A 12,131-nucleotide genomic window follows, 5' to 3' on the forward strand; every position below is an offset into this window, starting at 1 on the left:
TCCAGTAGCACTCAAACAAGGTTATTCCCTCACAGTTAATATTCACATTAAAGGAACCCTACAGTGTTAGTAATACAAAGCTGTATTCCTAACACTCCTTCGTCACCCCTTTCCACCAGCAATGTAAAGGGTTAAAAAACTCTTTGTGACAAACCTGATTGCAGTGCTGATGTCTCTCAGCGCTAGTTTGGGCTCTGGCGATGACGTGGGGAACGCAGATTGCATGTGAGTCGAGCTCCGTGTGTGCATTAGGCCTTCCCCATAGAAAAAAAATATTGACTTAATGCTTTCCTATGTGGTTATCCAACACGCTGGATGTCCTCATGCAAAGCGGGAGGATGTCCAAATTTGTTTCACAGAGTCAAGCTCTGTGAAAGAGCAGGAAGAGCCTGTAGCTGCAACTACGGGCAGTCTTAACACTGCTATGTAAACATTGTTAAGAGAACAGGGACACTGCACCCAGATCACTTCAATGAGATGAAGTGGTCTGGGTGCCTATAATGTTCCTTTAACTCGGTCTTACAGGGTTATTCACTAAAGTGAGAATTGCCAGGATTTCAGAGTGAATTTAATGTGAATTTAAAACTTAAAGGGAAACTCCAGTGCCAGAAAAACGATCCGTTTTTCTGGCACTGGAGGGTCCCTCTCCCTCCCACCCACCAATCCCCGGTTACTGAAGGGGTGAAAACCCCTTCAGTCACTTACCTGGGACAGCGGCGATGTCCCTCGCCGCTGTCTCCGCCTCCGCGATGCTCCTTCCAGTGATTGCGTCGGCTGGTGGGCGAGACTGATCTCGCCCACCGGCCGAGGAGACGTAATGCGCATGCGCGGAAATGCCGCGCATGCGCATTACATCTCCCCATAGGAAAGCATTGAAAAATAATTTCAATGCTTTCCTATGGGGTTTTGAACGACGCTGGAGGTCCTCACACAGCGTGAGGACGTCCAGCGATACTCTAGCACAGGTTTCCTGTGCTAGAACCCAGGAAGTGACCTCTAGTGGCTATCTAGTAGACAGCCACTAGAGGTGGAGTTAACCCTGCAATGTAATTATTGCAGTTTATGAAAAACTGCAATAATTACACTTGCAGGGTTAAGGGTAGTGGGAGTTGGCACCCAGACCACTCCAATGAGCAGAAGTGGTCTGGGTGCCTGGAGTGTCCCTTTAACCCCTTAAGGACCAAACTTCTGGAATAAAAGGGAATCATGACATGTCACACATGTCATGTGTCCTTAAGGGGTTAAGTCCAAAATAGCCAAATTGGAAACATTTCCCAAATCAGTAATTCTTCCAGTTTGGCTACTTTGGCCTTAAATTTGAATTTTACTTTGGATTACCAACAGTTTTCAATTTAGTGAATAATCCTGAACGTTATTTACTAAAAACTGAATTGTCAGGAAGTCGACATGAATTGAAAGTGAATTCAAATTTAAATACAAAGTAATCTAACTGGAGACGTTTTCAAAGTCAGCCATGCTTCCAGTTTGCCTATTTTGGTGTAAAATTTGAAATTCTGTTTGAATTTACTTTATGTTACCGTCAATTTTCACTTTAGTAACTGGCCCTGATTGTGGCGAAACCAACTTCGCCACTGTGGGCTGGAGAAGCCTGGCTGCTAGCCTCCTGCCCTGCGACTATGGCCCCTGGACATATTGCACTTTAAAGACTATATTTGGGCATGTATAATTTATATTGCTGCTACTGGCCCTTTAAAATCAGCGGTGGACATTTTGGGACTAATGTCCCTTTAAGACTTTGTAACATATCACAGTAATACTGTCTTAAATATTATGTAGGTATTTGTGTTCAGTTAAACTGGGGATATGTAGAAATGTGTGTTTTATGTGTTAAATGTATCAGTATGTAATTTTATGTCTTTTACTGTCTTTTTGCAACCATGTGGTTAATGGAGTCTGACTCTAGTCCTAGATAATTGGATTACTTCTCCAATTATCTCCAGGGCAGAAGGGAGGAAGCCGGGATGCATTGTGGGGGATGTTTTACTTCTGTTTGGGCCAGATTGTGCCATGCTGCAAGCAAGGGCCCAAAAGATACTTTTAGTAACTTTTAAACCCCTGGTCGGATTCATGCCATTTTTTAATATGTTGTTCCCCTGAATGGATTGATTGTGGATATGTATTTTTATGTGAATGTGATGTATGGTTTTAAAGTTATGAAAGTTGTGTAAAAGTATATTTTACTCTGTATGCATAATGGGATTATGTGTCACACTAAGGGGAGGGGATGTGTGGGAGGTAACATCTATGTCATTGGTTCTTTTATGCCTCCCCCTGGGTGTGGCCTGTATGTGTGAGTTGGAAATAAAAGCCAGACTGGGTGTCCCAGTCTAGAGTTCCTGCTTAACCCTCAAAATGAAGTGTCGTCTCGTTCTTGGGGGGGATTGGATTGTAAGCTGACTGCCAAGAGTGTAAGCCGATTGTATGCTTTTCTTGTTCAGCTGTTCCAGTTCGGAGTGTTATTTCGTATCCAACTCGTGAGGTCTGATGTTCTGCAGTAGCTGTGCCTGTCTCTAGAAAAGGGGATTATCGCCTAAACGGATTTTTCCCCTTTTATGCTGAAACGGTCCGTTACAATTGGTGGCAAGCGGCGGGATCGTTCCTACAACCAGAGGGACAGCTACAGACAACACCATTCCTGGATTACAAAGTGAGGGCAACGCCAGTACCCGTACAGCGCCCCTATCTACAAGGAACCAACTGCAGCAGAGCAAGCATGGCACCCAGCTACACTCAAGAGGCGTATGACAGAGAGGTCACCGCGGTGCTGGCTATATGCGGACCCAACCTCTCAGAGGAGCTAATACAGTGTGTGAAGAAAGCAGTGCGAGAGTACTTGCCGCGGGAATCAGAGTGGGCCAGGGGGTTTGCAGACCTCCCTCCCCAGCGGCAATGTGTGGCCCAGGGAGCTGATGGTGTCGTCCATCCTCCCCAGCAGCCGTGTGTGTCCAAGGGAGCCGAAGGTGCAGTCCTTCCTCCCCAGCGGCAGGCTGAGTTACAGGGGGCAGAGGTTGTTGTTCCTGCCCCCCAGCAGCAAAGTGAGATGCCAAGAAGGCAGTGTGAAGTGAAGGGAGAGGAGAGCAGCGTCCTCCCTCCCCAGCGGCAATGGGTGCCCCAGGGAGCTGATGGTGTCGTCCATCCTCCCCAGCAGCCGTGTGTGTCCAAGGGAGCCGAAGGTGCAGTCCTTCCTCCCCAGCGGCAGGCTGAGTTACAGGGGGCAGAGGTTGTTGTTCCTGCCCCCCAGCAGCAAAGTGATATGCCAAGAAGGCAGTGGGAAGTGAAGGGAGAGGAGAGCAGCGTCCTCCCTCCCCAGCGGCAATGTGTGCCCCAGGGAGCTGATGGTGTCGTCCATCCTCCCCAGCAGCCGTGTGTGTCCAAGGGAGCCGAAGGTGCAGTCCTTCCTCCCCAGCGGCAGGCTGAGTTACAGGGGGCAGAGGTTGTTGTTCCTGCCCCCCAGCAGCAAAGTGATATGCCAAGAAGGCAGTGTGAAGTGAAGGGAGAGGAGAGCAGCGTCCTCCCTCCCCAGCGGCAGTGTGTGCCCCAGGGAGCTGATGGTGTCGTCCATCCTCCCCAGCAGCCGTGTGTGTCCCAGGGAGCCGAAGGTGCCGTCCTTCCTCCCCAGCGGCAGGCTGAGTTACAGGGGGCAGAGGTTGTTGTTCCTGCCCCCCAGCAGCAAAGTGAGATGCCAAGAAGGCAGTGTGAAGCGAAGGGAGAGGAGAGCAGCGTCCTCCCTCCCCAGCGGCAGTGTGTGCCCCAGGGAGCTGATGGTGTCGTCCATCCTCCCCAGCGGCAGTGTCTATCCCAGGGAGCTGATGGTGTCGTCCATCCTCCCCAGCGGCAGTGTGTCCTGCAGGGAGCAGAGACAGTCAGTCTCGCACCCCAGCAGCCGGACAAGAGAATGAAAGGGGAGACAGCTGGTCCCCCTTTCCACCAGCAGAGAGAGTGGCAGGGAGAGGAGCCTGCTAACCCCCCTCCCCAGCGGCAGTTTACCGTCCAGAGAGAGGAGCTTGTTACACCCTCTCTCCAGCGGCAGCCTAACCCACCAAGGGGAGATGTTAAGCCCCACATCTGGGCAGATGGGACCGTAGTCTCTGCACTTACAGCCCCAGGGGTAGGGACGGTCGGTCCTGTCCCCCAGCCACAGAGCGATATACCTAAAGGGGAGACAGTCGGTCTCCAGCAGCCAGGCTCCCACCAGACTACTCCCGTGGTAGTGCTGGCAACAGGACCGAGTACCGCTGGTCTCTGCCCCCTCAGCAACCCACCAAGACAGCATATCAGTCTCTCCCACAGCCGTGGGGAGACACCTGAACTTGGACAAAATTCTCCCTCACCCAGGTGTAGTAACTGTTTATTATGGGTGGGCTGCTCTACTACTTCTGTTCTGTGGGTGGGTTGCTGGACTAACCAGGGCACTGACCGGCAGGAGGTCAGATACCCTGTTAGTCTAATTGGTAAAGGGGAGAATTGTGGCGAAACCAACTTCGCCACTGTGGGCTGGAGAAGCCTGGCTGCTAGCCTCCTGCCCTGCGACTATGGCCCCTGGACATATTGCACTTTAAAGACTATATTTGGGCATGTATAATTTATATTGCTGCTACTGGCCCTTTAAAATCAGCGGTGGACATTTTGGGACTAATGTCCCTTTAAGACTTTGTAACATATCACAGTAATACTGTCTTAAATATTATGTAGGTATTTGTGTTCAGTTAAACTGGGGATATGTAGAAATGTGTGTTTTATGTGTTAAATGTATCAGTATGTAATTTTATGTCTTTTACTGTCTTTTTGCAACCATGTGGTTAATGGAGTCTGACTCTAGTCCTAGATAATTGGATTACTTCTCCAATTATCTCCAGGGCAGAAGGGAGGAAGCCGGGATGCATTGTGGGGGATGTTTTACTTCTGTTTGGGCCAGATTGTGCCATGCTGCAAGCAAGGGCCCAAAAGATACTTTTAGTAACTTTTAAACCCCTGGTCGGATTCATGCCATTTTTTAATATGTTGTTCCCCTGAATGGATTGATTGTGGATATGTATTTTTATGTGAATGTGATGTATGGTTTTAAAGTTATGAAAGTTGTGTAAAAGTATATTTTACTCTGTATGCATAATGGGATTATGTGTCACACTAAGGGGAGGGGATGTGTGGGAGGTAACATCTATGTCATTGGTTCTTTTATGCCTCCCCCTGGGTGTGGCCTGTATGTGTGAGTTGGAAATAAAAGCCAGACTGGGTGTCCCAGTCTAGAGTTCCTGCTTAACCCTCAAAATGAAGTGTCGTCTCGTTCTTGGGGGGGATTGGATTGTAAGCTGACTGCCAAGAGTGTAAGCCGATTGTATGCTTTTCTTGTTCAGCTGTTCCAGTTCGGAGTGTTATTTCGTATCCAACTCGTGAGGTCTGATGTTCTGCAGTAGCTGTGCCTGTCTCTAGAAAAGGGGATTATCGCCTAAACGGATTTTTCCCCTTTTATGCTGAAACGGTCCGTTACACTGATATTGTAAACATATAGAAATGCCAATTTCCCAACGATAAGACTATGTAATATAGTCTAACAAATTATTTAGCTGTGAGGGAGCAGTCCACAAACCTCACTACAATAGTGGACTGGGGGCAAAAGCTGGTAGTCTGACAATTAAAAAGCAAAACATTTTTTAACCCCCTCAGGGTTTTTCACTAAGGTGAGAATTTAAAGGAAATGCAAAGTGAATTCCAAATTCAAGATAAAAACAGCTGAACTGGAAAATGGCTGTAAGCTAACTGTGCTTTGATTTCAGCTACTCTGGCCTGAGATTTTATATTCAATTTGGATTTTCATTTTGATATATAACACTGAAAAAGTCATTCAAAAACCTCAGTGAGGCTTTTTACTAAATTTGATTCCTGGAATATGTCATAGTTGGAGATTATTTTCCTATTTAACTAGTTTACCTTACATTGAAAATCCCTGTGCTAATTTCCCACAATTCCCGGTTTAGTCATTAATCCAACATGATGATTGCTGATGCAGAACAAATCCTTCACTGCAATAGATGTTGCAGGTACATTTTGCTACATTTTATTCTAGTTTGGCTTCCTACTGTTTAGGACACACATATAAAATGCACTATTAACATTGGGGATATAGCTCAGTGGTAGAGCATTTGACTGCAGATCAAGAGGTCCCTGGATCAAATCTGGCTGCCCCCTTTAAAACAAACAAAAAAAATCTGACATCAAGTCCTCAATTTAATAATTTTCATGGATTGCAGGATAAAATTTACCAGGAAAGGTTAAAGGATCTTAACATGTATAGCTTGGAGGAAAGACGAGACTGGGGGAATATGAATTTAAATACATAAAGGGAATCAAGAAAAATGTCTACTAAATAAAGAGTTCCAATTTCAGTGTTTTTGTGGGTATTTTCAAATGTCCGCAGGGATTAATTACTGCAACAGTAGCCAATATAAGAAATCTGTGTCTTTATACGTATCCAACCTTAAATAAAGAAGATACTGATATAGCGTAATATTGTTACAATTTTATTTCCCATATGAAAATCCCCCATAAGAAGAACTCTTACAATAAAATGTTGTGAAACTTATTTCTAAGGTTCACAGTAAAAGCGTGATTAAAACAGAGTGTCAGCTAGAGAGTTGATTGTTACCGCTCCGTGGATGTAGATTTTTAAATCAGTCTTGTGCACTCAGATCGGTCTTCACAGGAACGTCAGCTCACAGGTACTGCTTGCCAGGGGACGGCTGGCAGCCTTAGGCCTGGGGGCCAAACCAGTCAAGTGGCCCATTGCACCACCAAATCAGTTCACCATCCATGCCCACCTTTTCCTGGTTTTATAACGGATATTTATGTTATGCTAATCAGTAGCTCTTTGCCATACCTGCTCCTTCACGGCTCTGACTTTCAATGTTGTCAGAGCGCAGGCTGAGAATCTCTGAGCCTGTGCTCTGACTCACTAACTGAGCGCCAGAACCACGAGGGAGAGGATATGATCGGACTGCACCAGCGAATCGTTAAAATTAAATATGCTGGTGTACCCAACTTGTGAGCTGTGTTGGCCGCCGGGCACCTCTGTTGTCATGGCACCCTGCGTGACCGCACAGCTTGCACACCCCAACGGCTGGCCCTGCTGACACACACTGACGTTACTACTTAGACATCCCTCAATATTAATACAGACATCAGAGTAAACACCAATAAACTGTGGAAACAGAGCTGATCCCCCCCAAATTTATAAAGATTTGCTTAGAGGATTTATTGTAAGATTAAGTCATGCCTCCTCCTCTCTCTCTCCCATGTGCTGCTCTGTAGGCTGGGAGGAAGTGAAGAGTAATCACATTCTCCCAGCACAGCGCCACCTGTGGCTGCATTGGGAACAGCTGTTTAATGTAATGCTTGCAGGACGGCCAGCTGCCACAGAACCTCTTTGTTCCCGTCTCTGCAAAGGGCTCCAGGCACTGCTTGTTGTGAGTGTGAGCCACTGTAAATTAGGGGCAGAGGGCAGTTGCACTGCGGTAAAGACGGGTCTGGGCAGGAGGAGAGTGTAGTGCAATCAGTGCACTCCCCTCTTGTGGGTCTCCAGTAGACTGGTGCACCTGCCCAGGATCCGAGCCGGTGCAAGGATTTTTGCCGCCCTAGACAAAATAAAAATTTGCAACCCCCCCCTCCCATGTAACATCACAATGCCCCACCCATATGATCTGCCATATGAACTAACGCCAGTGCTGCACACAGTGTGTGTTTACATTAAAAAGCCTGCAGGGACCAGCTATAGACACCAGAACCACTTCATTAAGCTATAGTGTCCCTTTAATGTGAGTTAAATTATAGATTAGTGTCACTAATATTATACTAGATTGCCTACTTACAACCAGATGAGGATGATGATGGGCTGCAGTTTGGCTCCACTGGTCTGGTGTAGAACATGATCTCTGGAGGCTGTTTGCAACTGTGGTCACAAAATTCAATGTTCTGGGAGAATTGGAAGCAGCTTCCTTACACAGCTCAATGTCTGGGCCCCAGGGCCTGACGGTGAGTATGCCCATAAGGCCCACTCAGAAGTCCACTTATATGTTCCACCCACCCATGAGTTCGCTCACAGGGAGTGGAGTGTGTAGGGGATGTGTTATCTGTTATTGTAGAGGATCTAATATGTGTGCTTATGGTATGTAATGTATAGGGATACCAGTTTGTGCAGGTGATGCAGTGTGTTTGTGTGTAGTGGAAGCAGTGTGTATTTGTGTATTATGGATGTATTATGTGTTTCTGGTTGTGAGTAAGGGATGCACTGTGTGAATCTGTGTTTGTATGCATAAGGGATGCAAGGTGTGTGTCTGTATGTGTGTGCATTGAGTGTAAGAGATGCATTGTGTTTCTGTGTGTATGTAAGAAAAGCAGTGTGTGTGTTTGCATGTGTGTGTAAGGGTTTGCATTGTATGTTTCTGTGTATGTGTGCAAAGGATGCATTGTCTTTGTGTGTAAGGGTTGCAGTGTGTGTGTGTGTGTAATGGATGCATTGTGTGTTTCTGTGTATGTATAGGGATGAATTGTGTGTTTCTGTGTATGTATTGGGATGCATTGTGTGTGTGCGTGTAGTGTGAAAGAGCTCCCTGTCTTGCCCCCTGTCCTATAGAGCTGCCCCTTCTGTCCCTTAGAGCTCTCCCCTGCCCCTTAGTGGTCTCTCCCCCACCCTCCTGTGCTCTTCTCATACCCCCCTCCACCCTCCCTGTGTTCTTCTCACTCCTCCCTCTATGTGTTCTCCTCACCCCCCTGTGTTCTTCTTACCCCCCTCCTCCCTGTGTTCGTCTTACTCCCCCCTTGTTCTTCTTATTACTCCCCCCTCTTCTTACCCCCTTCTTCTTATCGCTCTCCCCCTTCTTCTTACTCCCGCATTCTTCTTACCCCCCTCTTCTTCTTACTCCCCCCTTCTTCTTAACCCTCCTACTTTTTCTTAATCCACCTTCTTCTTCTTACCCCCTCTTCTTCTTCTTACCCCCTTCTTCTTACTCCCCCCTTCTTCTTACTCCCCCCTTCTTCCTCTTACTTCCCCCTCTTCTTCTTACTTCCCCCTCTTCTTCTTACTTCCCCCTCTCCTTCTTCTTACCCCCCTCTTCTTACAGGAGTTTCTGTTTCCTGTAACTGGCCGGACTGACAGGAAGTGCACACTGAGTGTGCACCTTCCTATCACTCCGGCCAGGCACCGCGGACCGGAGAGCAGCTCGGCCACGCTACAGGGGAGGGGAGGGGAGAAGCAACTGCAGCCGTCTGAGCGTTCTTTACAGAGCGCTCAGGCGGCTGCAACATTAGGACCGGCCCGCCGCGGGCCAGTCTTAAAAGAATTTAGGGCGGCCTGGGGGGCAATTGCATCCCTGCCCCCCAGCCCAGCCCGCCCCTGCTGCTTGCTTCCTTGAGGAAGGAAGACCGATCTGAGTGCACAAGACTGATTTAAAAATCTACATCCACGGAGCGGTAACAATCAACTCTCTAGCTGACACTCTGTTTTAATCACGCTTTTACTGTGAACCTTAGAAATAAGTTTCACAACATTTTATTGTAAGAGTTCTTCTAATGGGGGATTTTCGTATGGGAAATAAAATTGTAACAATATTACGCTATATCAGTATCTTCTTTATTTAAGGTTGGATATGTATAAAGACACAGATTTCTTATATTGGCTACTGTTGCAGTAATTAATCCCTGCGGACATTTGAAAATACCCACAAAAACACTGAAATTGGAACTCTTTATTTAGTAGACATTTTTCTTGTTGACTCCTATGTTACAAATAGGGGTATATCAACTAAGCGCTGATACACATTTTATTTTATTTTGTGTCTTGTATGATGTTTTAAAACTTGGGAAGGTTTTTATTGTATCCAGCAGCTCCTTTTATTAATTTTTCTTGTGGATAATTGAATTGCAGCATTGGCTTAGAAATTCCACTGTACTATTGACATTTACTTGCACTCTCTATAACTTGTGTTTTTTATAAAGGGAATCAACACAGTAAAGGAGACTATATTTAAAATTAGAGGGACAAGGGTTTAAAAATAATATCAGGAAGTATTACTTTACTGAGAGGGTAGTGGGTGCATGGAATAGCCTTCCAGCTGAAGTGGTAGAGGTTAACACAGTAAAGGAGTTTAAGCATGTGTGGGATAGGCATAAGGCTATCCTAACTATAAGATAAGGCCAGGGACTAATGAAAGTATTTAGAAAATTGGGCAGACTAGATGGGCTGAATGGTTCTTATCTGCCGTCACATTCTATGTTTCTATGTTACTAAGGTGAAAATTGCTGAATTTCAAAATTTAGGTAAAAATAGCTTAATTATCAAGTAGTTTTCTTTTCAGTTTGGCTACTTTGGTCTTTAATATGGAGTTCCCAGCAATTCTCTTTAGTGAATAACTCTCTTATAGACAGAACAATTCTAATTTCACACAGGATATATGATGGCATGACTGATTCTCTATTTTAATACAAATATTCAGATGACATGAGACAAAAATGAAGTTCACAATTTTAACCAAATGCCCAACACCTATAAGTTAATTGCGTTCTCTTGGGGATGGGTGTTGATGCTATAACTGGATTGTTTGAATGACCAACAGATAGTTTGTCCTGAACAATAGTTTGTCAATCTCAAACATCTTCAGTAAACTATAATTGCTGAATAAAACTGATTACTGAGAGAGACTAATGACAAGGCACATAAAACTAACCAGGTCATTTTTTCATAGGGCAATCCTCAACATTGTGCGTGTAATGGGATTACCAAGGGAATAATTGGCCATAGAGGTAAACAAGTTATTCCTATGTTACAGGATTATGCAACACATGGTGCAAGAGCTAGATTAATATATATATATTTTTTTGCACCCCTCCCTGTCACAGGTGCCTCATCCCAGGGCCCTATTTAGCCTTGTACTGCAAAGAGCCCTAGATGGAATTTCACCCCCAAGTAAGTGATTTAATCTCATTAGAGTAGACATTAGGCTGTTAGAGTAGGACCTGCCTAAGATGGGGTACATTGACGTTGTGGCAGGCTTATGCAATGTATGATCATATAATGTAACTAAACCCCCATTATTTTTGCCTAGATTAGGTGTTTTTCAAATATAACCTAATAAAATCTGTCAACTTTGAAGTTGCTCTTTAGTGGATAGGTGAGTACACTGGATCTTGTGTGTTGTGTGTGTATACAGGGACAGATTAAGAACCCATTGGGCCTGGTGCTGACAATTATGATGGGCCTAATTACAGAATCATATCGACCGAAAACAAAAAAATAGTCATACCTCCCAAGTGTCATGTATTGATGGAGATGGTGCTGGAGGGAAACTCAAAGGATGCAGCTATAAGAAAACACATACCCTATGCTAATCTCTCTCTAAGTTATGCTTTCATCTTTCAAGTTAATTAATTAACAGCAGTGCCCAGTGAAGCAGGACATCAATGGGCGGGGTAAAAGGGTGTGCCACTATTGCAAATAACGTCAGGCTGCCTGCCAATCATGCAGGCTGGCAAACTAAGGGCATACTATGCAGACAGCACCCTGAGCTTGACATAAATACTTCAAATGATGCGCCTACTCCACACTTTCTAAGGACTGTCCTCTAGCACTCACATGTCAACTTGTCTCCTTACCTTCTTACTAGCAGGCAGAAGCTTCTGGTATATAGTCTGGGGCAGAGAAAAGGTGTATGTAGTGAGTGTAGACGAAAGGGGACATGCCACAGTGTTAGAGAGGCCAAAGTCAGCATTAGCTTAACTAACTACCTCATTGTCAGCCAGTCCACACAGGTTTTGTTCCCATACATCCCTCTTAAGCTTCCATACTTAAGCAAAAGTATGTGAAGAGTAGTTAGGGTTGCCACCTTCCTTGGAATAAAAAAAAACTGGCCTTAATTACTTGCATAATTAATTATGTATGAGTGACATCACATGATGTAAATCACATAGAGTGACATGAGAGAAAATTCAGTAAAATCACCAAAAAACTACTTACAGTTTGATTCTGCTGTATAGATGGATTGCTCCCATTGTCTCAGTGTCCCTGTGTAACTGTCAGGGTACCTGAAGCCTCTACCTCTAAGAGAGGTAGAGACTTAGAAGTT

Source organism: Pelobates fuscus, chromosome 2 (genome assembly GCF_036172605.1).
Source record: "Pelobates fuscus isolate aPelFus1 chromosome 2, aPelFus1.pri, whole genome shotgun sequence".
Lineage (NCBI taxonomy): Eukaryota > Metazoa > Chordata > Amphibia > Anura > Pelobatidae > Pelobates > Pelobates fuscus.